Consider the following 27,928-nt stretch of genomic DNA (forward strand, 5'->3'; position numbering starts at 1 on the left):
CTTTGGACTTTTACAAACCAAAGATATAAATTGTCTCTCCAGATCACAAGTGCTTCCTCCTTTTTCCTCAACTGATTTACTGTCTTTGCTAATTAAATTAGAGCACCGTCCCAAGTGCACAGCATTAGCTAGGATGGAGAGGAAATGTGTGTTCTCTGTATTTCTTCGGGGGAAGGCCCGCGTTGCTCTCCTAATGTCATTGATCACGACAGATTATGTTGCTGATATTTACATTTCAACGCTGCTGCTACCTAAGTCCTGGGGTCACTAACAGAAAAGGAGGTTGACTGTAGACGTGCCCATGGGGGTGAGAGACGACTTGTAAAGCCTCGGTTCCCAGCTTCACTTACCTGCTAGGTGACTTGGGAGAAGTTATTTCACTGAACTGCAGCTGGGTTTCCCCTTCTGTGAAATGAGGACATAATAGCACCTAAATCAAAATATTTGGGTTTCGGGGCACCTGGGTGGCTCAGTGAGTTAAGCATCAACTCTTGATTCCGGCTCAGGTCATGCACTCAGGGTTATAAGATCCAGGTCCAAGTCAGCTTTTGTGCTCAGTGCAGAGTCCCCTTAAGACTCCCCCTCTACCCCCTCCCATCCCACCCCCGCATGCTCTCTCTCACTTCTGCAGTTCTCTCTCAAATAATAAACAGGAGCACCTGGGTGGCTCAGTGGTTGAGCGTCCGCCTTTGGCTCAGGTCGAGGTCCCGGGTCTGGGGAGCCTGCTTCTCCCTCTGCCCGTGTCTCTGCCTCTCTCTGTGTGTCTCTCATGAATAAATAAATAAATAATCTTAAAAAAATAAATAGCAAAAAATAAAATAAAATAAACAAATCTTTAAAAAACATTTTTTTAAATAAAACAAAATATTTGGGTCCGAGTTTCAAAGAGGTGATGTGTGTGAAATTCTCGGTAAGTACACCAAAATATCGTTATTTCTGTAAGTAACAATGCTTATTGTTATATGTTATTTAATGCAATTATCATATATACTATGTGTATTTATAGATTTATAAATATTAAGTATGTAATACTTATAATAACTAATGTAATTTTTATTACTATCACCGTTCTTACTATACCAAGTATTACTGAATCTAAAACACCCAGACATTTTCTGGCCTCAGAGCAGCATCTGGGAACGAAGCCAGATGCCTAGGGCTGAGGAAAGCTAGTCTTTGTTACTAATAGAGAGACAGCCGGGCTGGAGCACAGAAGCCTCCAGAAACCAGGTCCCTCAGGGGCAATCATCTCCCCTCTCTCACACCCCTGGCCACATGCACAGCATTCTTCTAATCTCCAAAGGCTGGTGCAGGGCCCAGCTCCTGGGGTTTATTTTGATAAATGTTTCAGGCCACAGAGTGCCAAGAAACTTGATTCTTTTGCTTTGAAAATGCCAAACCTCTACCTGGAAAAGGAATGCTTAGATCAGAGCAGAGAGATGAAAAGTTTTAAGTCAAACATGCAGTTCTCCCCTTAACCTATTGTCTGCTCTGTTCCTCAACTCTGGAAAGTTGGAAGAAAAGTATCTTCAGATAAAGACTGTTGTAAATCACTAGTGAAAAGTTAAATATGATTTAGCAAATGTTCATTTTATCTTGAAAAGCAGGGTTATAATGGAACTGCCTTTACGGGTAAGGGCAACAACGCTCTTGAGGGAACTATATGTATTTTAATAAAATCATTCTGCAAAGCAACATAGTTCAAATTCTTTACTGTATTTCTGAATTTGCTTATACCTAATGGTCAAAATAAGTCACACCTGGTTGTTGTAGGAAGGAATGCCGTCCTTTTTCACTGGAAGGGAGGAATGATATTTCTTGAGTATCTGCTAAGTGCCACGTGTTTTACTTCGTACCAAAGTACACCAAACCTGTATCGTTTGTACAGACCAGCAAGCTGACACTCAGAAAGATTAAAAAACTTTCCCGAGTTCCTAATACTAACAAGTGGAGGAGGTAGGATTTGAATGTGTGTGTGATTTCAGACTTTTAATGGAAACTGCAAAAATGCTTCATATTTGATCTTTCATCTCATTCCATCCAATAAACCACATCCACTGCAACTTATCTATAATTTTCAACAATTTGTGACTCCAGGAGAGCATATTTTTGAAGTTTGAGAAAATCTCATCATGAGAACTTGGGGTCAGGTACTATCAGCATGTGGTGATCAATTCTTGCTCATGTACTTGCTTCCTTGTTGATTCACTATGTTCCTGCTATAATACAGGCTCTATGGGAACCAGGCCTTGTCCATCTTGGTCTTGGTCTTCTTGGTCATCTCTGCATTGTCACTGCCTATGACAATTCTTGCCACCAAAAAGAAGCTCAATGAATATTTTTGATTAAAAGAATGAGGGATACCTGGGCGGCTCAGTCAGTTAAGCATTTGCCCTCAGTTCAGGTCATGATCCCAGGGACTTGGGAATTGAGCGCCATATCGGGCTCCTTGCTCAGCTGGGAACCTGCTTCCCTCTCCTCCCCACTCATGCTTTCACTATCTCTGTTTCTCTCTCAAATAAATATATTAAATCTTAAAAGAAGAAGAAGAAGAAGAAGAAGAAGAAGAAGAAGAAGAAGAAGAAGAAGAAGAATGAATGAATGAATGACACATTTCCCTCATGCCCAGGATTATGGGTCAATAGGAAGTCAAGTCAATTCTCATTTTCCCTCTGGAAGTGAATGATGATAGCAATAGTTCTAGTACCTTATGGCTTTTTCTCATTGTGACACATATAGTAGAAAAGAAATCTTTCTGCTTTGAAAATGCCCATTGTAACCCCAGTAAGTCCAGAGACTATTATCATTCCCCATGAGTTTGTCATGGCGCCATATCTACACTGTTGGAGGCGAAGAATTTTCTAGCTTTGTAAGGCATATCAAAAAATGTTCCTAAAAATATGGTTTCCAAAATTCCTTGAGTTAATAGTGACAACTGAAACGCTGATGCTGGGGTGACCTGAGACCATGTAGTTCCTTAGACCTGACATCAGGTTTCTCTCATAGGTTTCCCCTTATCACTTAGCTCAATTGATCAAGGTCATGGATTCAAACCCCTGATGGGACAATTAGCTTAAGCTTGTTCCCTGGATACAGAGTTAACTCCGATAGGTTCTCTTCCCCTCAACTTTGGTTCTTGCTTCAGAAAGGCCAGGATGAACAGTTTACACAGAGAAGAACAGATACTTAGTGACAGACTGCAGGAGAGTCACACCTCTATGCGGCCTCCAGGTCTCACTCGCATACTCCTCAAAGAGCTGTGTTACTGAATCACACTTCCTTAACAATTGATTTTAGGGGCACCTGGGGGCTCAGGGGTTGAGCGCCTGCCTTAGGTTCAGGGTGTGACTCCGGGGTCCAGGGATCAAGTCCACCATTGGGCTCTGCATGGAGCCTGCTTCTCCCTCTGCCTCTGTCTCTGCCTCTGTCTCTCAGGAATAAATAAATTAAATCTTAAAAAAAAAAAAATCCCAATTGATCCTATGCATTTCCTAATCAGAGATATAAACAGTGGAATAATCTATAAACAAGCCTATCAATAACCTATCGGCTTATATAAAATTATGAAAAAAATATTTCCAACGGCCAGAGAAACCCTTTGGAATAAAACTTCTACTGAAATACATTAGCAATGAGTTTGCCTTAATGGGAAAACAGCTACTCAGGTTATTGTATGGGAGGATACGCACTGAACATAAATTTTATACACAGACTCTCAGAAAATTATTAGTGACTTTATAAGTAATAACAAGAAGGCGTCTCATTAGCTGAGAACATTTATGTCCTGGAGGAGATCAATTCCAGGAGACACACAGCCAAGCAGTCTACTTTCAATAAGGAGTTACTCAATTTAAGTCCAGAGCCGAATAAGAACTTGGACCTGTGTCTGGGCCATAGAAAGAGACTCCTTCTGCTAAAAAAAAAAAAAAAAAAAAAAAAAAAAAAAAAAAGTTTTTAAGATGACTCCAGGTCACATTAGTTTGCTGAACCAAATACCAAATGTTCATTTAAATACAATTTGTTTTTCTTCCTTGAACCTCTAGAGAATGAATGGTTCCACAATTTGTTAAGTTAAAAAAAAAAAAAAAGAGAGGAAGTGAGTGGAATGTTCCTCCGGAAAACAAACAATGTTGTCCTTGAATCTGGTCACACTGCCATCCATGAGCTGAGGGCTTATCCCCCTGGGTTACGACCATGCTCCACAAATGAATATTTTGATGGTTCTTTTTCACCATAATGAAGTCTTGGCTAACACTTGGGCAGACACTGATTGAGACTACCCTCAGACAAACGGAGGTGATCTCTAATCGATGACCTTTAACCTAAGTCACTCCCTTAACTTTCCAGCCATTGCTCTTTTTTAGAGGCAATGCCTTGGTTATTTCTTCTTGCCGAAGTAGTCACCACACTGACAGACGCGGCCAAGAGTAGGTAACGCTGAGAACCACTTAGTGCTTGCATTTGGTTTTCCCAAGTTTCCTCCTTTCACATGCTGAAGCCGTCCCGCAGCTCACCCTCAACCCACTCTGTCCTCAACCAGCGCCTCACCCTCACGCTCCCCCTTCATTACAATCTGTACGGAAATGCATTCCTATCAACTGCTCACATTTGAATGCAATTTCTCTTTTTTAAAGATTTTATTTAGTTACTTGAGAGAGAGAGTGAGCAGGAGGGGGAGAGGAGATGGAGAGGACCTCAAGCAGACGCCATGCTCAGTGCAGAGCCTGAACAACCCTGAGTTCATAACCTGACCTGAAATCAAGTCGGACGCTTGACTGACCAAGCCACCCAGGCACCCTTGAACGCAATCTCTATTCAGCTTTTACTTTGTCAAAAGATCTCCAAACTTTAAGATCTTTGTCCACATTAAAAGATAGCTAGAGCAGATGAGAAAAAAAGGTTGGGTTTGGATTAGTTTTTGTTTCAATATGTTCTGTTTTCTAGAGAAAGCATGAAGTAATAAAAAGGGCAGAGGTGGAGCATCTTGGTGGCTCCTTTGGTTGAGCATCTGACTCTTGATTTCGGCTCAGGTCCTGATTTCAGGGTCATGGGATCAGGCTCCAGGTCAGGCTCCACACTCAACAGGGAGTCTGCTTCTCTCCCTCTCTCTCTGCCCCTTCCCCAACTCCCCACCCACTTTCTCTCTAAAACAAGTACATCTTTAAAAAAAATTGTTTTTAAAAAGAGCAGAGGCTTAGTGGCTCCTCAGACCTAGATTTGAACTCTCCAAGGCTTCATAGTGTCTTGAAAGGAGGGAAGAGTAAGTCTACACAAAGGTGATGTTAATATTAATGAGACCACTTGGAAAAACAATAAAAGCGCTACCTGGAACAGCCAGCCTTTCTTATGTCTGGTTTCACTTTCCGTGGCTTCAGTTACCAGGGGTCGACTGACTGCATCTGAAAGCAAATAATAGGGTCCAAAGGTCAGTAGAAGCCCGATGCTATGTCATAGCTCCGACATCATTCAGCTCACTTCTCCCCACGTAGGCACTTTCTCATCTCCCATCACCAGAAGAAGGATGAGTACATTAAAACATTCTGAGAGAGAGAGAAATAGGCCATGTTAGCATCACTTTTATTAGAGTGTATTGTTGTAATATTTCTATTTTATTATTGGTTATGGTTGTTAATTTTTTACTGTGCCAAACTTATAAAGTTTACCACAGGTATGTATGTAAAGGAAAAAAAACATAGTATATGTAGAGTCTGATACTATCCTATCCAAGGCTCTAGGGACCACCCACTTGGGGTCTTGAAACATGTCCCCTGCACATAAGGGAGGGATTACTGTAATAAGAGATGCAATTCTTATGACTTGTTCTTAGCTAAGCAGTGATGCCATCTATTTCCCGTGAAGTAGGAAGCATGATTACCTGTTGAGCATAAAGTGAGTGTAACTGAGTCATCAAACTGCAGAATATTGAAGGATTAGAACAGCTGCCACGGGAAACCTGAACAGGAGAAACCTGAACAACCTCCTGGCTGAGGTAGAGACACTGTGCTGTGCAGGCAGTACCATGCAGGGTGCAGACGCCCTGGTGCAGGGTGAGAGGGAGCAGACTGCTGGCCCGGTGCAGAGTCCGGGTTGTCCCTGTTCGCGAGCCGTTTGAAAGACATTTTTGTCAACAACAGCACAGGCTTAGCCCTCCACTGGGAAAGCTCTGGAGTCTGGTCTGTGTCAAAAATATACTAAACATTCATTAAGGATGCTCTGCCTTGGGAAACCCAGATTCCTGACTCAGCGCCTACTTTCTAAGCAGGAAACTAAGAAACCCAGTTTGGTTATGATTGGAGAAGATTTACTTCCTAGCTCCAGTGTTCTGTTCAAGCATTCTCTATGTCTCTCTCCTTCTTTTAGGTTAAACAAAAATGATTTGATGCAGGATGTGGAGCCGGTGTCGTGGGTGGCTATTTATCCTGGACGTTTTCTGACACGTTATCACTCTTGATCAGAGTCTGGTCACCTTTTTTGTAATTTAGATAGATAAGAAATACAGTCTCTCTATTAGGTGACCTACATTCTATAAAAAGTCTCAGAATGACTCAGTTTATATTTTATTTAAATGTCCTACTGCCTTTATTGGTCCACTCATAACTCCACTCCTCCTTTCCCACTACCCAGTTTGAGCAGGTTCTGCATCCCATCCCAAGAACCACCAGCAGATTGGAGTGAGTAAGATCTGTTGATGCTACTCGGAGAGCTGTTGCACCTTTGAAAAATGTCACAAGTTGACAAAGGTCTCATAGATGTGCTGGGGGTTCCAGGGGCATGAAGACACAGAGCTGGGCTGCATGTTGGACAGAAGAGCCCTTTCTTATTTGGGCCTCTAAGTGGACAGGTTTCTCTGATAGCCAGGGTCTGATGATTCAATGGGACTGAACGTGGCCAGTTGCAGGATTACACTCAGAAAAGAAACCAGGGAAGTGGAACTAGTTGTTAAGAGAGAAGTTGAGGCGAAGGACTGTGGGATCCTGACTAAGCAGAGAAGCATATGAAGACAAATATGTCTCGTAGACTAGAGAAAAATGAAAAGACGATCGACCTAGAGGTTAAGCAAAGCCAAAGAACAGATTCCTTGGGACTAAAGAGTAAGAAAGCCATAGATAGATGTGATAAGGGAAGGGGTCAGCCAACTGAAGATCAAATCTGGACTTGAACAATTTAAGGTGCTGGTGATCCCCTTTAGAAGGTAGAAAGCTCCCCATCACCTCAAACAGTCCAGAAATTATCCTCTGAAATGGACAAAAAGGATGTCTCTCAAGGAAATTATACAGGGAAATTCTGTGTTAAGAGAGTTAATACTCCCTTATATACTATAAATTTCAGAGAGGAGGAAAGATGATATGGTGCTCTTGAGGTTCCCTTCTAACTCCTGTGATTCTTTTTTTTTTTTTTTTTTTCAGAGAAGAAAGAGTATGAGCCAGGGCTTGAGGGGTCAAAAAGAGAATCTCCACACCCAGCACAGAGTCAGACAGGGCTCGATCTCATGACCCTAAGATCATGACCTAAGCCAAAATCAAGAGTGAGATGCTTAACTGACTGAGCCACCCAGGGGCCCCCAACCTGCAGGTTTTAAGTGAGGGGCATAACTACAAGCTGAATACATTTTTCTCGATTAACTTCAGGTCGTTTCAAGTATAAAAATTTTCAGTATCTAGCCTGGCTTTGCTGCCCTTCTAGTGCATAAGTTTATTATAAAGTCACATCAAAATTCCAGGTTTTCTCATAAGCAGCTTTACAACTATGATCATCTAAAGCATGATCAGAAAAGCTTGTCTTAGTTTTAAGATGGATGTTTTGAAAGTAGGTTTGATTGGCAGTTGATTATCCATGGCTGTGAAGTCAAGATCCATATGGGTAAAGAAGATTCATGTATAACCCAAAACTTTCATGCCAATGTAAACAACAAAGGAATAAAGCCACCAAATAAAATTCCCATCCCTGCCCTGGTTCACTTGGATGGATGTGCTAATGAGCAGTGAAATGGGCAGAAGGGTAAACAGTGGGAGCATGTCTGGGTAAATAAGGACCCTAGCAAATCTATGAGCTTGGATAATAGAATGGTACATTGAGAACCCCAGATTCAACGTGAAGGATTATCCACAGTTTGCAGTTGAGAAAATTAGCTTCTCTATTAACACAACGGAGGTCCAGCATGGCTTTCACCACACAACTCAGCTGTGCTATTTTCTTTGGGAATCAGACCAGTCTCCTGGGGTTACAAGTGTTTTGTCCCAAGGATTACTCAACTATATATACACAGACTCTGTATAGACACAAACGAAAAAACACACTTGTTGTCACATAAATAATAAAGCCAAATGTGCTAATGCTTTGTTGCCTTTGCAGTGATCCATCAGGGAACTTTTGCCAAACAGACTGGAATCAAGTCAACGTTACATTTTTTAAATGAGAGGAAATTCTAGGCATAAAAATGTGCCAGTTTTCCATATGACAAAGTTGATAGATAAATATATCTGTAAGTTTACTTCTTTTTATGCATTCCAGTGGACCCTAAACTTTTTAAAATACCCATATCAATGAGAAAAATTGGAGGATGCGTCCCCAGTAAATGTTGGTTATATAAAAATTTATGTACATGTATGGTATTAACCTACCCTAAAAATATGTTCTAGATGCAATAGTTTTTAAAATGTATTTAAAATGATATAATAAATTAAATATTTATAAGTATCTTACAAATTTTCATATGTCCATACATCGACTAATACCCTAACACACAAGGTATGCTTACTTTGATATGCGGTTAACCATAGTTGAGTTAAATACATATTTTTAAATAGTTGCGTTGATATTTGTTAATTTTTACTGACTTCTTGTCAGATCCTCTTAATGTGGCTGATAAAGAGCTGCTACAAAGAGTAGAAGTGTCAACTCTGCTATGGTCTTATTATTGCCTTCAGCTTACATTATTAGTTTTATTTTGCACTTGAATTTTCGGTAAAATATTTTCTTTATGATTTGGTTCCACAATTGTGAATGTTAATTTAGCAAAGAGATAAATGAAAATAGAAATATATATATATAAATAACATAAAAATATGACCCAAACATCAACTTCTGGAAACACTTGAATTACAAGGCATTACACTACACTGGTAATAACCAGTCGCATGAAGCTACCACTACCAACTCTTCATGATATCGAACTCCTATCCTACCTACAAAATAGCTTCTACACCGGATGACAAATGGTCATGTGGTGGATAAGACATCACCGGTAATGAATATATTTAGTTGTGCAAAGAATAACAAAAAATAGATAAATTGGGCTTTATCAAAGTTGTTTTTTTTTTAAAGATTTTATTTATTCATGAGAGACACAGAGAGAGACGCAGAGACAAGCAGAAGAAGAAGCAATCCCGATGTGGGACTCAATCCCAGGATCTTGGGATCACAACCTGAGCCAAAGGCAGGCCTCAACCCCTGAGCCCCCCAGGTGTCCCACTTGATCAAAGTTTTAAAACATCTGTACATTGAAGGACACGACCAACAGAGTGAATGGATAATTCATGGAATAGGAGTAAATATTTTCATATCATATATCTGATAAGGAATTAATGTCCAGAATACATAACATTCCTATCATTCCACAACAAAAAAAATGAGCAGCTCAATTAAAAAGTGGGCAAAGGACTTAGGTGGACATTTCTCTGAAGAAGATATACAAATGGCCAATGAGCACATGAAAACATTCTCAACATCACTAATCATCAGGAAAATGCCAATCAATACTTCCCATCCATTAGGCTAGCTGCTGTAAAGAATAAAATAAATAACCTGCACTGGCAATGTAGAGATGCTGGAAATTCATGCTCTGTTAGTGGTTATGGAAAGTGGTACAGTCACTGTGGAGAGAGTTTGGTGGTTCCTTGAAGAGTTAAACATAAAATTATCATGTGATCCGGGCTTCTAATTCTAGGTCTATACCCCAATGAATTCAAAACAGGGACTAAAACAGATACCTGAATGCCAGTGTTCATAGCAGCATTATTCACAATAGCCAATAGGTAGAAACAACCCAAATGTCCTTCAACGGATGAATAAATAAGCCAATGTGGTAAACCCATACAATGGAATACCATTCAGCCTCAAAGGAGTAAAATTCTGATCATGGATGAACTATGAAAACACTAAGCTAACTGAAATAGCTACACAAGAAAGGATAAATATATGATTCCATTCAAATGAGACAATATGGACACTGATAGACAAATTCGTAGAGATAGAAAGTAGAATAGAAGTTACCATGAGCGAAGGGGAAGAGCGAACGGGGGGGGAATTATTGTTTAATGGACACAGAGTTTCTGTTTGGGATACTGCAGAAGTTTTGGAAGTAGATAGTAGTGATGGTTGCCTAATACTGTGAACATACTTATTGCCAGTGAATTGTATTTAAAAATAGGTAAAATGTAAATATCGTATTTTATTTATTTTAATACACACACACACAAAATCACCAGAAAATTGGTGAAGTTTAATTTTTTAAGGTTAATGTAAATTAAATTTTTATTATAATCCTTTGGCATACTCATAGATCATCTTATGCTCCCTTTACAGTTCCTTACTCTGGAGACCTCTGATTTTTTTTTTTTAAGATTTTATTTAAAATCATGAGAGACACAGAGAGCAGAGAGAGAGAGAGGCAGAGACCCAGGCAGAGGGAGAAGCAGGCTCCATGCAGGGAGCCCGACGTGGGACTCGATCCCGGGTCTCCAGGATCATGACCTGGGCTGAAGCGGCTCTAAACCACTGAGCCCCCTGGGCTGCCCGAGACCTCTGATTTTAAGCCAAACTGTACCTATCAGTGATTGGAAGGAGACATGACCGCTTCCCAGGTAGTGTAAGGTTTACGCATGCCTTGGAATTGTCATGCACACGATACCTCCTGGGCCCCCACGTATTGTTTCACAGTGTGCTACACAGTGGTGTTTCCTGGCTGAGGAGGGTGAATGGACCCGACATCTAACTTATGCTGTGCTCCCTGAGCCATGTGCTTTGGAGGAAGGTTACATCATGCTAGACGAAGGGGTGCAATTATTTTAAATCATTTTGAAAAGTATGCAAAATCAGCATAGCTTAAAACCCCAAGGCTGAAACAAACAATTTCAGGAATTTCTTTTTCTTTTTTTTTTTTTTTTTATTTATGATAGTCACAGAGAGAGAGAGAGGCAGAGACACAGGCAGAGGGAGAAGCAGGCTCCATTCACCAGGAGCCCAATGTGGGATTCGATCCCAGGTCTCCAGGATCACACCCTGGGCCAAAGGCAGGCGCCAAACCGCTGCGCCACCCAGGGATCCCCAGGAATTTCTTAATAATATTAAAGTGCACCTTTCTTGACATATCTAGAAATGCTAAGTTTGCTAGCTGATATGCCATCTTGTCAGCCAATGCAGTAAAAATCCATTGATTTTTCTGAGTGAAAAATGGTGACCAGAACTACTGAATGGGACAGGGGGAGCCTTAAGTCTCCAAGTTCCGGGTCAAATCCATACTCGTTAATTAATTAATGAAACTGTACTGCAAATCCACCTTATATCAAGTTAAGTGCAGAAACGAGGGGCTAAGGGATGAAGTGAGGTCTCCCAGGGCACGCAGATGGTTAGTGGGAAAACTAGCAGGAAAGTCTGGATCCCCACGCAGCTGAGGCTCCTGCCACAGCGTGGTGCTCCCCAGATGGGGGGAATGAGCACGTAAAACCCAGCCTAGGCACGGCCGGCATTGTGGGCCCCACAGAGCAGAAAGTCTGTGACATCTTCATACGAAGTAGAGGAAAGAAAAGAATAAATAAAGAGACATATAATGACTATTTCTCACCCACAATTCCACACCATTTTGTGTGGGCTCCTCTATTCTGCTTTTCTCAGAACTTTCTATACTATCTGTATTGTGGATCTGCTAAAGGTGATGTCTTATGTGTATATACAATACACTGTATGCATTATACATATTTATTCATTTTTCTTTCCATTTACCAAATAAATCTTACTTTAAAAATAAAAAACTAATTTTACTTAGTGAATATTTTGGAATTGCAAATGTTCCCCAAAATAAGGAACCAAAACCCACTTCCCTCAAAATAAGCCGTCCCTGGCCATTTTTGAAATATAATATGTAGATGAAGTAAATTGATCTGGAGAGAAAGAAACAAAATTAAGCAAAAAAAAAAAAAGTCTTTTTTTCCCCATTTGGTAATTCTCATTCCCTCTCTCCCTCTCTCCCTCTCTCCCCCATGCCCCCATATGTTTATGTCACTTCTGATTCCAGATTCCCTGAATGAAATTCAATGGGCTATGAGCTAAATAACTGACAAACACTGGCCAAGTTAAACAAAGATGGGAAACACTGAGAAAGACCCGATTTCTCTGAAGAGTTTCAAAGTGAAAAGTCTGCACCACTGGGTTGAATTATTTCATGGCAGCTGAAACTAACCTCCCCTTAATGGGTCAAGAGCCCTGCCTTCCTCTGCCGCTGTACACACGGATCCATTTTGTGTGCTCTCCCAAGGAATGGCGCAGAGCTGGGTAGGTCTTCCAGAGGTCATCTTTTCCTAAGGCCTCCAGGCAGTGCTCCTCTAAAGCATTCCAGATTTTTTTATTCTCCGATTCTTTAAAATGCATTGAGCAATTGATAACTAAATCTCTGATGTCTACAGGAAGAAATGTTAGAGTCAGTGAGTCTTAATTTTACTTCTAGGCAAATCGGATGCCCTTTAAAGTCAAATTCAGCTTTGTTTTCTTTATTCTTGCATTTTGATAACACTTTAGGAAGCTGGTATCAAAGCGAGGTCAGATCACAGGCTAAAAGAAGACTTATGTCCATTTTTTGAACGGAGACTTTTTAGACAACAAAATGATCCTTTAGTGCCTATATTAGATTCCCTCCTGAATTTAGCCTTTAGGCCATCGGTTTATTAAAGGCTTCTAAAAGCATTTGGCCTTTATGTGAATGGGAGTAAGCTCTACAGAGTTTCTAACTATAATGAAATCAGAAGGGTCATAAACCCTTGTGCTGTAGACATTAATGAATGGCCGGCCTACCCCAGAGTAAAGTGCTGGGATAGCAGGTGTGTTTGGGGGAGGCACATGACTGCCTGGGAAGCAGCTGGACTTGGCAGCCTCTGGAGTGAGAACAGAGAGATAGCAAATCTCTCGCACAGGGGCAGTCTGTCCATTCCTTTGACCACACATGCCTTCACTGAACCCCTTTGTTTCTTACAAATTTTGCTCTGCATGTAGGAAACCCTGCGTTTCCCATCTTTTCAAGGAAATAAGTTTGTTTCTCACTCTCTCCCTTCCCCCACACCTGCACTGGACAATATTTGTCTTGAGGCAGAAGAGGGTTCAACACACCACGTGATCGTATTTAATGGTCTCCGAAATTACTTCTGTGAAATATCCACCTACTTGCCACAGCTTGATTTACTGCATCGCCAGGAAATAACAAATGTAATTACTTTGGAATCAACATAATATGAGGCCAGATTGCCTTAGCATTCCTTTTGCTTGAGAGGAACTTAATATGAATGAGAACCAGCTGTCTGTCTGTCATCATGCACATTTGGTCAGCTTTCATAACTGATGACAGATATGGCTCTTTTGGAAAATACTTTAAAGTCACATAATTGTAATGGCCATTTTTCCCCTGACAGCTTTAAGATCTCTAATGAATCACATAAAGCACATGCATCTTACCTGAAACCAAGAGATGACTTTGTGTCCTTCCAGTGGTTATCTCCCCCAGAATAGTTTCCCGTAGCCTAATATTTTGTATTTCTTTAATAAAAGGGATAGTATGTTCTTATTCAAGAAAGAAAAAAAAAACAGTGAAGCTTGTGACATCCTAACTAGAGAAATGTCCTAGTAACCTGTGTAACCTGGAGCTTTGGAGGGCAAGAAGGGTCTTCAGTGTGTGTGTGTGTGTGTGTGTGTGTGTGTGTGTGTTTGTAAATTTTAATTTCATTAGCCTTATTACACATCTATTAATTATCAGACTCTTTGCCAGACAATAAGATTCTTACAAGAACCTAGCATTTTGGGGATCTCTACTTAACGTCGGGCTATCTACATCCATTTTCTTACCCTTCACAACAACCCAACTCATGAATTAGATAATTATGACCTGCCCCTTTCCAAAGAGAACATTGAGATTTGGTGACACTAGTAACTTTCTCAAGGTCACAGAACTTGTTAATGATAAAGCTGAGAGTAGGAACTAGGCCTCTTTAATTCAAGTCAGAAATATACCATTAATGAAAGATTCGGCAAGACTGGCAAATATGAGCTCATCATACAAAAACTGGTAACTGTATGTACCAAGAATAACTAATTAGACAATGTAATACAAAAAAAAATGATCCCATTCATAAGTCAGAGAAATGAGAGAGTGTGAGAGACAAATAGCTCAGTAGAAGTGGAACACAACCACATGTGTGGATACTCGATATATGACAGAGGTGGGATTACAGTGGAGGAAGGAAGAGCTAATAAATTAGTGGTGATTGGGAAATAAGATATCCATATGATTCCTTACTTTGTAAACATTAAAAATATTCCAGGAAGATTAGGGGCACTTGGGTGGCTCAGCTATTTAAGCATCTGCCTTCAGCTCAGGTCATGATCTCGGGGTCCTGGGATGGAGCCCCTGGGATTGAGCTCTCTCCTCAGTGGTGAAGCCTGCCTCTTCCTCTCCCTCATGCTCTCTCTCACAAATAAATAAATAAAATCTTCAACAAAATATTCCAGAAAAAAGTAAGACTTAAGCATTTTAGAAGGAAATAAAGGAGGCACACCTGGCTGGCTCAGTTGACGGAGCGTGCAACTCTTGATCTCAGGGTTGTGGGTTCAAGCCCCATGTTGTATGTAGTGATTACTTAAAAATATTAAAAAAGGAGAAAAGAACAGACGCTAAAGTGATGTTGAAGTGTGGAAGGAGTTCTTACATAAAACACAGAAAAGCACAAATGGCACAATGAAAGATCAGCAAATATACTATATTAAAACCAAGCTTTTTTTTTTTATAATAAACACAACACCAATAGTGAAAAAACAAGACTGGAGAAAATATTTGCAACACGCGTAACTAACAAAAGAATTAGTATCCAGAACATAAAAAGAAAAAATAAAAATCTATAACCCAACAGAAAAATGGGCAATTCACAAAACAGGAAAACCAATGGCCACTTAATATATGAAAAGATTTTTAATCTGACTAGTAATAAGGAAAACAAGATTAAAGCAATGAGATATCATTTCACAATTTATCAAGTTGACTAGTTTTTTTAAATTTAATTGATTTATTTTAGAGAGAGAAAGAGAGAATGCAAGAAGGGAAAGGAGAGAGAATCTCAAGCAGATTCCACACTGAATGTGGAGCCCAAAGCAGGGCTCCATCTCAGCCCTGAGATCATGACCTGAGCTGAAATCAAGAGTTTGATGCTCAACCAACTGAGGTGCCCCCAAATTGACTAATTTTTACATCCTAGAAATACCTGTTATTGGCCAGATGTGATGCAACAGGAATTCCCATATATAATTGATGGAACTGGAACAACTACTCTGGAACACAATTTAGTACTGTCTAGTAAAGTTGAGGATACATGATGCCTAACACGTAGCATTTCTGATTCTGTGTGGGTATCTTGGAGAAACTGCATATATCCAAGGGAGACATAACAAATGTTAATTTCAGCATTATTTCTAAAAACAAAACCATAGGAACTCAAACATATTTAAAATTTTAAAGGATGTATTTTGATATATTCATAAAGTGAGACCCTATGCAGCAGCTAAAAAGAAACAGACTAAATCTACCTACTTGTAGAAACATGGGTAAATCTCAAAACCACAGTGGTGACAAAATAGGAAAGCTGTAAAACTCTAGAATAGCACAATACACATAAAGTCCAAAAGTATGAAAAATATGACATATTGTTTATAGAGGCAATTTATGGTAATTTATGCTTTACTGAACCATGAAACATTCAGTTTGTATTTATATAAAAAGTACAAAATCATACAGATAAGAAACGTAACAAAACAAAGTAGTGGCTTTCTCTGAAAAAGGACAGATAAGAACGAAATGAGAGAGTTTTGTTAGGAAAGACCCTTAAGTTTTCTTTAAAAACAAAATCTGAAATGGGGCGCCTGGGTGGCTCAGTGGTTGAGCATCTGCCTTGGGCTCAGGCCCTGACTCCAGGTCAGGTCCTGGGATCGAGTCCCGCATCAGGCTCCCCGCGTGGAGCCTGCTTCTCCCTCTGCCTGTGTCTCTGCCTCTGTCTCTCGTGAATAAATACATAAAATCTTTAAAGAAAATCTGAAATGAATACGGTGTTAGTGGGTGGTGCAAAGAAAGAGAGAAAATATGAAGACGGCAGAAGGGAGAGAAGGGATGAAGAGAGGGAAGAGAGGAAAACAGAGAGGGAGGGGCGAAGGCAGGAATGGAGAAGGGAAGAAAGGAGAATCTTTAGAGTCTACCACTTGGAGATCAAATCATTGAGACTCTGTCTTTCAAGGTAGAGTCTATAAATTAAAAACCAGATTAAAGTAGAAATTTCCAGACTTTCTGAAACACTTACTTTAATGTATAAGTAGGGCTAGATTATAATTTAATAAAATTCATGAATTTATATTAATTAGAGGAGGGTCAATCTGAATTAAACAAATCCAGAAGTTTTGAGTCTTTAGAGGCACACAATTATAAGCCGTTCTGTGCCTACAGCCATTCAAACGACCACAACAAACACTTTGCCTTTATGCGTGTGGAAGATTTGTATCTTGAAATATGAAGCAGTCTGGTCTCCGTGTATCCCCTCTCCTCTCTTACTTGTACCTGAGAGCAATTTTCCTTCCTCTCATCCAGAAACAAAAATTCAAAGAAATCTATGAGCTAAGTGTCTGATTTTTTTAAATCTGCACGTGTATATTTCTTTTTAATATGCTGTACATACCGTTTGTAACTATTTTACCCAACAGTAAAATGATATATATTTTTTACCAAAATGAGATCATTATCAACATAGCCCCCTGAAAGCTAATTTTTCCAGTTCACATTCATCATCTTTATTTCAGAAAATGTTCATCTCACCTAATACTACAATTTAGATACTCTTCATGGACCTAAATATACCTTTTAAGATTGATTTGCACAAATCCTAGCCTAGCCAAGCTCATATCGCACCTATTTTATTCCTCTGTCTCCTTCCATTTACAACAGATCCTTTATTTAACGATCCTGAACTGTTGTCTTACAGGATAGACCCCACATTCTAAATTTGTCCAGTTTCTTCGTGATGAATTTTAGCTTGTTCCTTACTTCATAACTAAGAACTACATCTAGAGGCTCTAGTGATTCAAGTCAAGCATATCTGGCTAGATAACTCACAAGTGAGGTTACCGATCTCATTTTGCAACACAAGAAAGCAGAGAACATCTGGTTGACCCACCGTTAATAATACTAAGCTAGACCACTGAATTCGAGTTGTGATAGTTTGGTTTCCCTATATAATAGCTAACATTTTTCCCTTTGCAACCTGAAGCTAATTTGTGGGGTGTCGCTTTGGCATGGTACAAGTGTTTCATTCACCACCTGTCCATTCACTTATGGTTTTAACAACAGCTGATAATCCTGAATTAACAACTTCATTATATCAGTGGTCTATAAAGCAAGGAATAAAACAAGCAAAAATCCCCGCTCTCCTGGAACTTAATATCCAGTAGGAGAGAGAGACAACACACATAAAAAATTAGAAAAATACTGTATGAAGTATGTTATATGGTGCAAAGTGCTATGGAAATAAGGCTGGGAAGGGATGAGGAAATGAGGATGGAAGAGCTGGGGTTGTTAGATTAAATAGGGTGGGCAGGGAAGGCATCACAAGGTACCTGTGACTTTTGTTTAGGGACAATGGACATCTAGGGGAAAGAATCATTCCAGGCAAGTGCAAAGGCCCTGAGGTGGGAGCCTCCTGGTATGTCCAAGGGACAGCAGAAGACCAAGGTGACTGGAGGAGTCATAGGAAAAGGAAGTAAGAGAAGTGGCTAATGAGTAGACAAGAGTGTGTGCTGACCATGGAAGCCTTATGTGCCAGTGCAAGGGCGTTGGCTTTCACTCAAAGACAAGATGGAAGCAGAGGAGCAACGTGACCTGCCTTATACATTCCGGGAATTTGATGGGTTGCTGTGTTCAAAATAGGCTATGGATAGATTTCTGGTTTCAGCACTAACATGTAAAGAGAAGTTGTCACCCCTCTCCTAACCACCAGAAAAAGTGAAACAAACTGAAAATCAGTAATTTTCCTGGACTTGCCAGAGAACTGAGGCTACAGGGCAAAGGGCCACCCTGAAATCTGAAGACACAGGAGAATGTAGAGCTCACAGCCAAGATGTACTCATCTGGAGCAGAAGCAGCTAGAGCCACAACCTGGTAGGAACATCTGAAGGGTAATTTTGACAAATTGATAGAAAACAGCAAATAGCTCCTGACGGCTTAGGGAGACCCTCAGCTTTCCTGATTCCCGCGCCCCACACCCCCTCCAGGATCCCCCAGATTCTTTCGGGAAAGAACCAAGCAAGATCCCCTCATGGCTCTGGCAAGGGGAGTGGAAAGGTAACTGTTTTGAGATACACCCAGAGGACTCTCAATAACAAAGATCTGCTCTCCAACGAGAAAGTCTTGCTTCACCTGGGTCAGAAATCCATACCCACGCACACACCCAGAGGATGGGAGAGGTGGGGGGGGGGGGCAGTTAGGAAGCTATTGCAATGCCCCTGGAGGCAAAGACGCATAGTGGCCTTTTCCCATTAAGAGTCTACAAAGAAGGGGCCTGGAGGAGGAAAGAGAGAAAGAAAGCCAAATAGTGAGCTTGTTCAAAGGAGAACAGGAGTGCCGGCCACATGGAACCTTCTGGGAAGAGGGCAGAGGAGTCAGTCGCTGGAGTGTGGACACGGGCATCGGGGGGACATTTGTTTTGTGAACAAGGTGGGACGGAAATAGAACCTGTGCAGAATCTGTCCCCGTGCCAACCCTTTACCACAGGTTTGCAAGCCTGGTGCACCGGGTTATGACTCTGGAAACGGGCGCCATCAGCACTCTTCAGCGTAGCTCCAGGGTCTCAAGGTCTCAGCATCATCTGGAATCACCCTCCTCTTCCCTCAAGTCCCCTCAGATCATGACAAAGGTCTTGGCATATTTTGTTTTCCCCACGGCTGCACGTCATGTGGCTGTGGGTCAACGGTCCAGGCTGCAGATTTGCTGATCACGCTCATCCGAAGATGAAGGGGTCCCACAGGCCCGGGTCTGCTGGTCTTCACCCTGCAGCTCCTCAAGAACTTCCATGAAAGGACCTGAAGCGACCGTAAAACTTCTATTTTAACCTGCAGGTGGGATCCTTGTTTTTGTGTTTTGTTTTCCAGCAGATCCAGCACCCACACTTGCTTTTTTATTTTCAAATTATTCAAGACTGTTGGTCGCAGCACAGCCTCAGTGACCGCAGCTGTTGCAGTAGGTAGAAGAAGCCCCACCGGCTGAGGGCCCCGCCGGTTCTGTGGCAGCCCTGGAGGCTTGTGCCCGGCTCACGTCACCTCCAGAGCATGCAGATGAGACCCCAGGGGCTCACTCTCAGGGGCTCCTGCGCTGGCCCATCTCTATGTCATGGTGACTGTGCACACTCTTGGCCCCACGGATACAGCCCTGAGATGGGGGAGCTCACCGCAGAGGCGTGCACGGTGTTGAGCCCCAGCTGCACGGGCAGGCCTCAAGGTGCTCCCTCCCTGGCAAAGAGCATCCTGTTTTCCACTTCCTATATTTGTATCAGCAAAATTCTGGAAGCACGTGGGGCAGAGAGAAACAGGGCAGATGATGGCCTCGTAGGTGATTGTGGCCTCCGTCTGTGAGGGCCTGTCTCTGACCTAAGGGACCCCGTCCCAACACACCAGGTGCCCTCGCACTGGGCTTGCTGGGCTTACTGGGCAGGAAGGATATCGCCCTTCCGGCCTTCGGCCTTGGAGTAGCCAGCTGGTCACACAGCTGACCCCGCTGACCTCTAGATAAAGGACAGAAATCCACCTCGAAGGTAAAAAAATCAGGGGACGAGATTATTGAGGTGCTGGCCCCACGCTGGGAGTGAAACACGGGAAGCCACAGAGGGAGAGGGATCACGTTCTCGTGTTCAAGACTTCCTTACAGTTGATGTCATTGCTCCTGAACCTCATGTTTTGACTGTGACATTTTCTTTTTAAAATAGACGAGGTAAAAAAATAAATAAATAAAATAAATAATAATAATAATAATAATAATAATAATAATAAAATAGACGAGGTAAATAATACGGAAAGCTGCAAACACAAAGGGAGTCTCTAGACCCCGAGGTCCCGTGGATGGAGTCGGAACGTCCCTGGAGGCCCGGCCTCCAGCAAGGCGTTTCGTCACCACTGGCCCGACGTTCCCACTTTCCCAGCGGACCCGGAGTCACTGTCCCCGTCCGGCTCGGTCCGGAGGTTTCAGAGACTTCGGGACAAACGTCGGATTTTGAACTCCCAGCGCCATTCAGGGCGCAAACCCCACAGACCCGCGGGCTGCCCCGCCCCGCCTCCATCCGCGTCCCTCGGGAGGAAGGACACGTGAGGCCTTCATGGGCCGCGAGGCCGGCGTCCCTGTGCACGTGTCTGCGCCTGTCCCGCATGGCCCTGCGGCTGCGTCGGGCTCCGGGGGCGGGGGCGGGGCGGCTCCCGGGCCCTCCCACTGCCGCCGCCCTCCAGCCCACCCGGGCCCCTCCCCGCAGCCTGCGCTCCGCGGCCTCCCTGCACCGCCCCGCCGCCTCCTGCTGGGGCCTCGGCCGCGGAGGACACAGGCCAAGGCCCGGTGGCAGCTGTGCCCCGCGCCCCGGATGCTCAGCCGAGTCCCAGGCACACGCGTAGCCACCGAGCCCCCCCCACCCCCCCGGGTGCCCTGGACGCCCACTCCCTGAACCTTCCCGTGGGCTCACGAGCCCGGGGCCTCCACGCGGGGCGCAGCTGGGACGCAACCTCAGCCTCATGTTCCGAAATCAGCCCCGCTGTGCTGGCGGCCCGCGTCCTACTCTCCTCGCGGCCCAGGTTCTGCTCTCCTTGCGGCCCAGGCCCTGCTCTCCTCGTGGCCCAGGTTCTGCTCTCCTTGCGGCCCAGGCCCCGCTCTACTGGCAGCCCAGGCCCCCCACTCTGCTCGCGGCCCAGGCCCCACTCTGCTCGCGGCCCAGGCCCGGGGTGGCCTGCTCCCCCGTCACCCGCCAGGAGCCCCGGTGGCACCGCATCGCGAGCCTCTTGTCTCCGAGCTGCCACCTGCCCCAGCCCCACCACCTGTGCCCTGCAGAAGCCCCCAAGGTGCTCCCGCCCTAGCCCTCCCAGAGGTACACTGGCCCGGAGGCCCCTGTCCCGCGGCCGCACCCTGCCCTGGCTGCCTGACCGCGCCGCGTCCCTCCTCTCCACCCTGTGGCTTGGCAGAGGCTTGTTCTCCTTGTGCTTTTCACAGCCTCGTGCCAAATACCAGCCGTGAAAGTCACTGGCTTGGCCACAAATACATGCCGCGCACGGAAATAGGTAATCATGAAAATAGTGTAATAAAAACGACTTAGTGTGTGTCCTCAAGGAAGTTCGCCCCGGGCAGAAGGAACCACCAACAGGGCAGCGATGGCTTCAGCAGCAGGCGGTGTGCACACAGCGACTCCCACACGCATGCCCCTGCCCCCCTCCCAAGTATCTCACACCCACCCCGCGGTGGGAGACCCAGGAGGGCCCCCAGCCTGCAGCCCAGAGCACTCCGATGAAAACCAATCCCCAAGCATCCACCCGGGACGAGAGGCTGCGGTGTGACTGCCACGGGTAGCGACCAGGGCCCGAAAACGCCAGGGCCCGACAGCCTCAAGGCATCACGAGTGGGACATGTTGGGGGACAGCACCTAAACTCGGAGCTGAGGCTGGCAGGTGAGCCCAAGACGGGTCAGGACAGGCCTCTTACACCTGAGGAGTTCGGACACCAGCCTAGGAGCCCGGCGGGGAACCACCAACTGCATCTTCAAACAATCCGTCTGGTTTTTGTGCATAGACTGGGCTGCCAGGGAGCAGGACAGGGGGCAGGAGGCCGGGCAGTTGCTGTCTGCAGTGATCCAGGCAAGTCTCAAAAGGTGCAACGATAGGAGGCTCACGCCCGTGTATTCAAATAAGCGTGATTCGCCAAATTCCAACTCGAATGCTCACGTACCCCCTCTCTCCCTCTCCCTGAGGAACTTTTAAATGAAACTGACAGAAAATGTGAAGTCCCCCCATGTGATCAAGGGGCCTCTGACTGTCCTGTGCCAGACCGCCTTGTCCAACAACTGGATTGTTAATACACCTGGTAACACTTAAGCATTTTAACCATATTTATCATGGAGAAATTCACTGGGTCTCCCAGCGCTGCTGCAGTTCATGGTTCATATGCTCCATCAATCAACGTTGCCAGCATTTTTATTTTTGCAACAGAAACCAATTCCAATACCTAGTGGAGAAGCAGTGAGGACAGAGAACATAAGCAAGAGAACCCACTACTGAGGAGAGATGCCCATTCCCCCTCGCCCCACATTTCTTTGACCGGGACCAAAATCAGCAGGCACGTTCGCCCCGCCTTTGATTAAAGCAGATTGGGAGAGGAGAAACGGAGTAGGGCCCACCAGCTCGGGAGTGTATTTTTTTGGTCGGGATACAGCATGGACTCCCTACGGCATACAAATCTGTTTCTGAATGGCAGGAAGGGGGAGATGGGGACACATACCACGATGTCTCCTTCATGACCCTAACACATTCCCTCCCCCATCACTACCAGGCCATGCAGAGAGAAGCGTGCTCTTCGCCGCAGGTCACACGGCGCTCTGGGGGGACCTGGGACTTCCCTTAAAGGCTGCCCCCACTAACACACCTAACTACTGCCAAGAAGAGCCACAAAAGAAAACATTATGAAATAGGTAACCCTTTGTTGGCAGGTGTCCGCTGTTATCCGATTGACTCAAAATTAAATGATTTAACTCATTCAGTTCATCTTAAACTACGAGCCAGGAAATGAAACCACTCCTGTCAGTGTCCCGTGGCTTCCGAGCGCAGCTCTGACCGTGTGGCTCTGTCCAGCCCTACGAGAATAGGTGGGTAGCGGGTTGCTCCTGCATAGAAAACCACGTAGGCCACACGCATCGGGGCACCCACCGTTCTATGAAAAATATTCCGCTTCATCTGCCTTCGTCTTTGTCTACGAGTCGAAGTGGCTCAACACTCACATTCTGTGCGTGATCCTGACCGTGTGCGTCATCTCGACCGGGGCTGCGGTTGGGAATGTCTCCTTGTCAGGCCCCTAACCTTCACGAAGAGGCAACGTTGTCCTTCTTTCCACAGATTTCGCTCAGGCTTCCTGACGAGGACAAAGCTGTCCGTAGGCACAGGCAGGATGAAATTGGAAGGCCCAGCTACCTGTCGGGGAAGATCACCTTGAACTCTGCTGCCCGGGAGAAGCCCAGGGCTGTGCATCCGTCTATTCCTTCAGCCATTCAGGCCTCTACTGGATTAAGCCTGATAAGCAAATTGCGTAATCGGATGGTGTAATACCGGTTTCCTAGGTAAACGGCCCTTTCCCGAATGTGCTCTAGCAATCTCTTATCAGCATATGCCGAGCGACAAAAGGAACAATATTAAGGCGAGCCCTGCAAAGCTCAGGACCACACTTGCTTTAAGGATACCATCAAGTACGTTGCTCCTTACATACCCAGTGACCCCTTTAAGAGGACCCACAGGATAGATTCCTCATAGGTCTTAGTGCTGGAAAGAGCTGTGTTTCCCTCAGGCAATTAAATTCGTTTTCCTTTTATTGGCATAGTGAATCAGGGACCTGGTAATGTTGCTGCCTGTGTTGGCTGCTAGAAAGTTTATAGCCAAATAGGTGGTTCACAGATTCACATTAAATTACTCTATGCATTTTCTTCTTACTACAAAAGGAAAACATCATTACTGAGGAAAAAAATCAAAATTCCAATTTAAAAAGAGAACATAACAATTATTTGTACTCTCACTACTCCAAGATGGTCACTATTAACGGTTTGTTGAAGTTTTACTTCTACACAAACGTCCTTTATGCTTTTTTAACAAAAATGGAATCACCCTACATACTACTTCATAACTTGCTCTTTTTACTTAATATATCATGAAGAAAAGTTACATATTATTCAATGTTCTCCTACAACATTTTCAATGACCATTGAGGATAAATAGTCCATAGATGTACCGATATCTATTCAATCACTCCCTGTAGTTGAATATTTATGCTCTTCCCATGTTAATAAATATGTTCTGATGGAATTCTTCATCACAGTATCTTTACAATAATTTTTTATTATTTTCTTATGGATAAATTTCTAAAAGTAACCCATGATTGTGTCAAAGTCATGCAGTATTATAAGGTTGTTGCTAGAATTAAGAACTTGCTCTTCAGAAAGCCTGCACGTTTTTGGTCCGACCAACAGCTTTATTAAATGACCTTAGGTCACCTAGATACTTGTCAATATTGTTCGACAGTTCGACACATGTGTGCCCACAGCACACATTTGCAGAAACACAGATTATCTGTGTCTGATGCTGGGCTTATATAACAGATACCACGAGGTAGCTCTCAGCTTACCATGACTCACTGACACTGTCCCCACAGAGATGGGCCCCAGTTTCTAGGTGATCCTGACTAGAGTTATTTAGATTAAGAGTGGACAATTGATCCAAGCTAGGCCATTTTACTCTTTCTCCCGGAAATTTCACGAAGAAGAGAAACAGAAACTATAAATTGTTGGAACTGACCCATTAATTGAAACCCCCCCCCCACCCCCCCGGTGAGAATATTCACAAATTCCTTTTTTTAAAAATATTTTATTTATTTATTCATGAGAGAGAGAGAGAGAGAGGCAGAGACACAGGCACAGAGAGAAGCAGACTCCATGCAGGGAGCCCGACGCGGGACTCGATCCCGGGGCTGAAGGCAGATGCTCAACCGCTGAGCCACCCAGGTGTCCCTATTCACAAATTCCTAAGAGCTACAATGACCTTGGTTTTCATCAATACCAAGTCAGGCTAAACTGGCCAATGAGTAATGATTAAAATAACTAATCTTTACTAGATGCTTAGAATGAAACAGGCAACATTCTAGGAGCTTTATCTACATTAATCTACTCAATCTTTATAACAAGGTTGTGAGGTAGGGAATATAAATGTCTTGATCTTAGAGACAGGGAACCAAAGTAAAAAAACAGGCTAGTGATTTGCCCCTTTGCCCAATCCCAAGATTGGGATTCTGAGCCAGAACAGTTTGATTGCAAAGTCTGTGTTCTTACTTACACACTAGAGTGGCCACCATTCCTCAGAAAGTCATGGAAATCTTGTGGCACCACATCCAAGCGATCGTGACATTGCTACACACTGGTATGCGCAGTACATACAAAGATCCTGCTCATGCAAGGGCTAGTCGTGCCCCCTGCTTATGTAAGGCTAATGGAAGGCTAGTTTGGGGTGGCTGCTCAACAGATTCAGTGGGTGGCCACCTGAGGAACATCACCTGGAATGGAAGACCCATCCTGTTCAACCACACAGATCAGGTTCTCACTCTACTCGTGCCTAAACAGAGGTTGAATGTGGCTGCTTTTACCCTGACACCTTACAGTATTTACTCTCATGGATCCAGGAAGGGCCGTGATTTAGACCTTGAGGTTGGGGACTATTATCATTTTATTATAATTATTATATCAAGAGACCTATTCAGGCTCCCCCTGGAAAGCAAGAGCTTAGAAGAGAGTCACAGAGACAGCACCATGTCAAGGGGCAAGAAACAGATCATCCTTCACAGTTACAGGCAGTACCATCACCCGCTCTGAAACACACTTACTGAATTGACGGGGAATAAGAATCGGGTTGTTGTTTTAACTTGCATAGCTTGTACTATAATTATTTTAATGACTGAGGTCTTTTGAGCTGAATGCATTTTCGGTGGCCTACTTGACATTCCTGGATGGGAACTGTACAGGCATAGAGTGGATTGTGATGATTTCCCTAATAATGACTTCCTGCAATAGGTCCACACCGGCTTGATTAAAAACAGCATTACGCTCAAATCAGAGAGCCAGTACTTCTCTAATTGTACCAGCCCACCCCTCTCCAGTCTTAGAGTCTCTCCCTCCCCTCAAATTCCTCCCAAATAGTCTGGGGTCCCAGGCTGTGGTTCCCCCACCCAACAGCACCAGCCACTCTCTCCAGTCGTCCAGCCCAATGCGCCCAGTACCTGGTATCAACTGTCCTGCTAATGTCTGCTGATGCCCCCACTGCTGCTACGGACACCAACTCAAGGTGCCTGTGCCACAGCTAATCCTCACCAAATCTGTGCAGCAACCACCAGGGCCCGCTCTCTCAACTCTAAGTCTCTTGAGGAGAATGTCCTTTCCTGTGTCTGCAGGAGCTGCCAGCACCAGAGCCACTGCTCCTAGCACATCGTTGGTCCTGAGAGGGCAGCTACACAGAACACTTGGACTGACGCCCTCCTCATCTGCAGCCACCTCAGCCTCAGAATAACGTTACCAGGTAGCACCCAAAGTTATCTTCCTTTTCTCTCTTGGCCCATCATCTCTGAGCCAATTTTGTTCACTCCATTTGTCTTCCTCCAGGGTGTGTTCTTTCCCTGGAGATTCATGGTCTCTCATATAAATAGACACCCCGCCTCCATTAGACATCCCAGACATGTCTGAATACATGGGCACACACTGATTAGGCTCAGACTAGGATTCTTTCTACCGTATTTATTATTGTTATTGCTATTATCCCATCATCATCATCATTAGCATAATGATGGTGATGATGAACTGGGGTCTATTAGTGACACTTACCATGTATCAGAGTCAGGGGAAAGTGAGTTGCACTCGCTTCCTCCATCTCGTTTTTCCAATATAAAACCATTTCTAAAAGACCTCCAATATTTAATAAGCATAGCATAGTATTTTTCTTCTTTAAAGTTAACATAATGGGTGTTACATACTAGGGGAAAATGTGTATAAGAAGCCTAGTACTGGTTTTTCCTTTGTGCACATGCATATAGTTGATGTTGCATATTGGAAGAGTAAAAAGAAAAGAAACTTCAAATGGTATTTTGAGATAGATATTCAAAGATAGATATTCAAATATCTATGTCAGATATTCAGCTTAGAGTTAAAAGGGTTCTAATCACACCTCACCCTTTAATCCATGGTGGAAAACCTCAGAACCACCCTAGGCCTCAGGTTCCTTATTAATAAAATGAAGGGAATGCAGGTTGTTTCAAGAAACATTTTGTAGATATTCAACAACAAGAATAAACGAAGACCTTAATTTGTTAATAATTATTTTCATTCTGATATTTCATCATCCCCCAGTGTCAATAAATTTGAGATTTGTCCAAGGCATTTTATTCTTTTTCTCAAAAAAATTATACTCCCCCCACACACACGTGTGTGTATGAATGTGTTTGGGCACTGTACTTGGAACTATGGAGAATACAAAGATGAATCACATAGATGCTGCCCTCAAAGAACGAGTATTTGAGAACGTATTGGAGAATAAAATTCAAACATCTATAGCGATGTATGTGTATGTCTATTCACACAACAAATTACCTCAAAACTTTGTAACTTAAAACAAAAAACACGTACTAGCTCACAGTTCCTGGGGGTTGAGAATTTGGGAGTGCCTTAGCTAGGTAGTTCCGATCCAGGGCCTCTCGTGAGATTGAAGTCAGGGTATCAGCTGGAGCTGCAGTCATCCGAAGGCTTGACTAGGGTGGCAAGATCTGCTTCCACAATGGCTCCGTCATGTGGCTGATGGCAAGAGGTCTCAACTCCCTGCCAAA

The 27,928-nt window shown here is 43.6% G+C and overlaps 1 long non-coding RNA gene across 1 annotated transcript in view; it reads right to left on the reverse strand.

Annotated features, from left to right (window-relative positions):
• LOC119864410 overlaps positions 1–27,928 on the reverse strand; it is an 89,358-nt gene that overhangs the window by 47,853 nt on the left and 13,577 nt on the right. The window contains exon 2 of the long non-coding RNA XR_005373850.1: positions 5,326–5,399. This is a non-coding gene — a long non-coding RNA (uncharacterized LOC119864410). The remainder of the gene's footprint in view (positions 1–5,325; positions 5,400–27,928) is intronic.

This window comes from Canis lupus, chromosome 19 (assembly GCF_011100685.1).
Source record: "Canis lupus familiaris isolate Mischka breed German Shepherd chromosome 19, alternate assembly UU_Cfam_GSD_1.0, whole genome shotgun sequence".
NCBI lineage: Eukaryota > Metazoa > Chordata > Mammalia > Carnivora > Canidae > Canis > Canis lupus.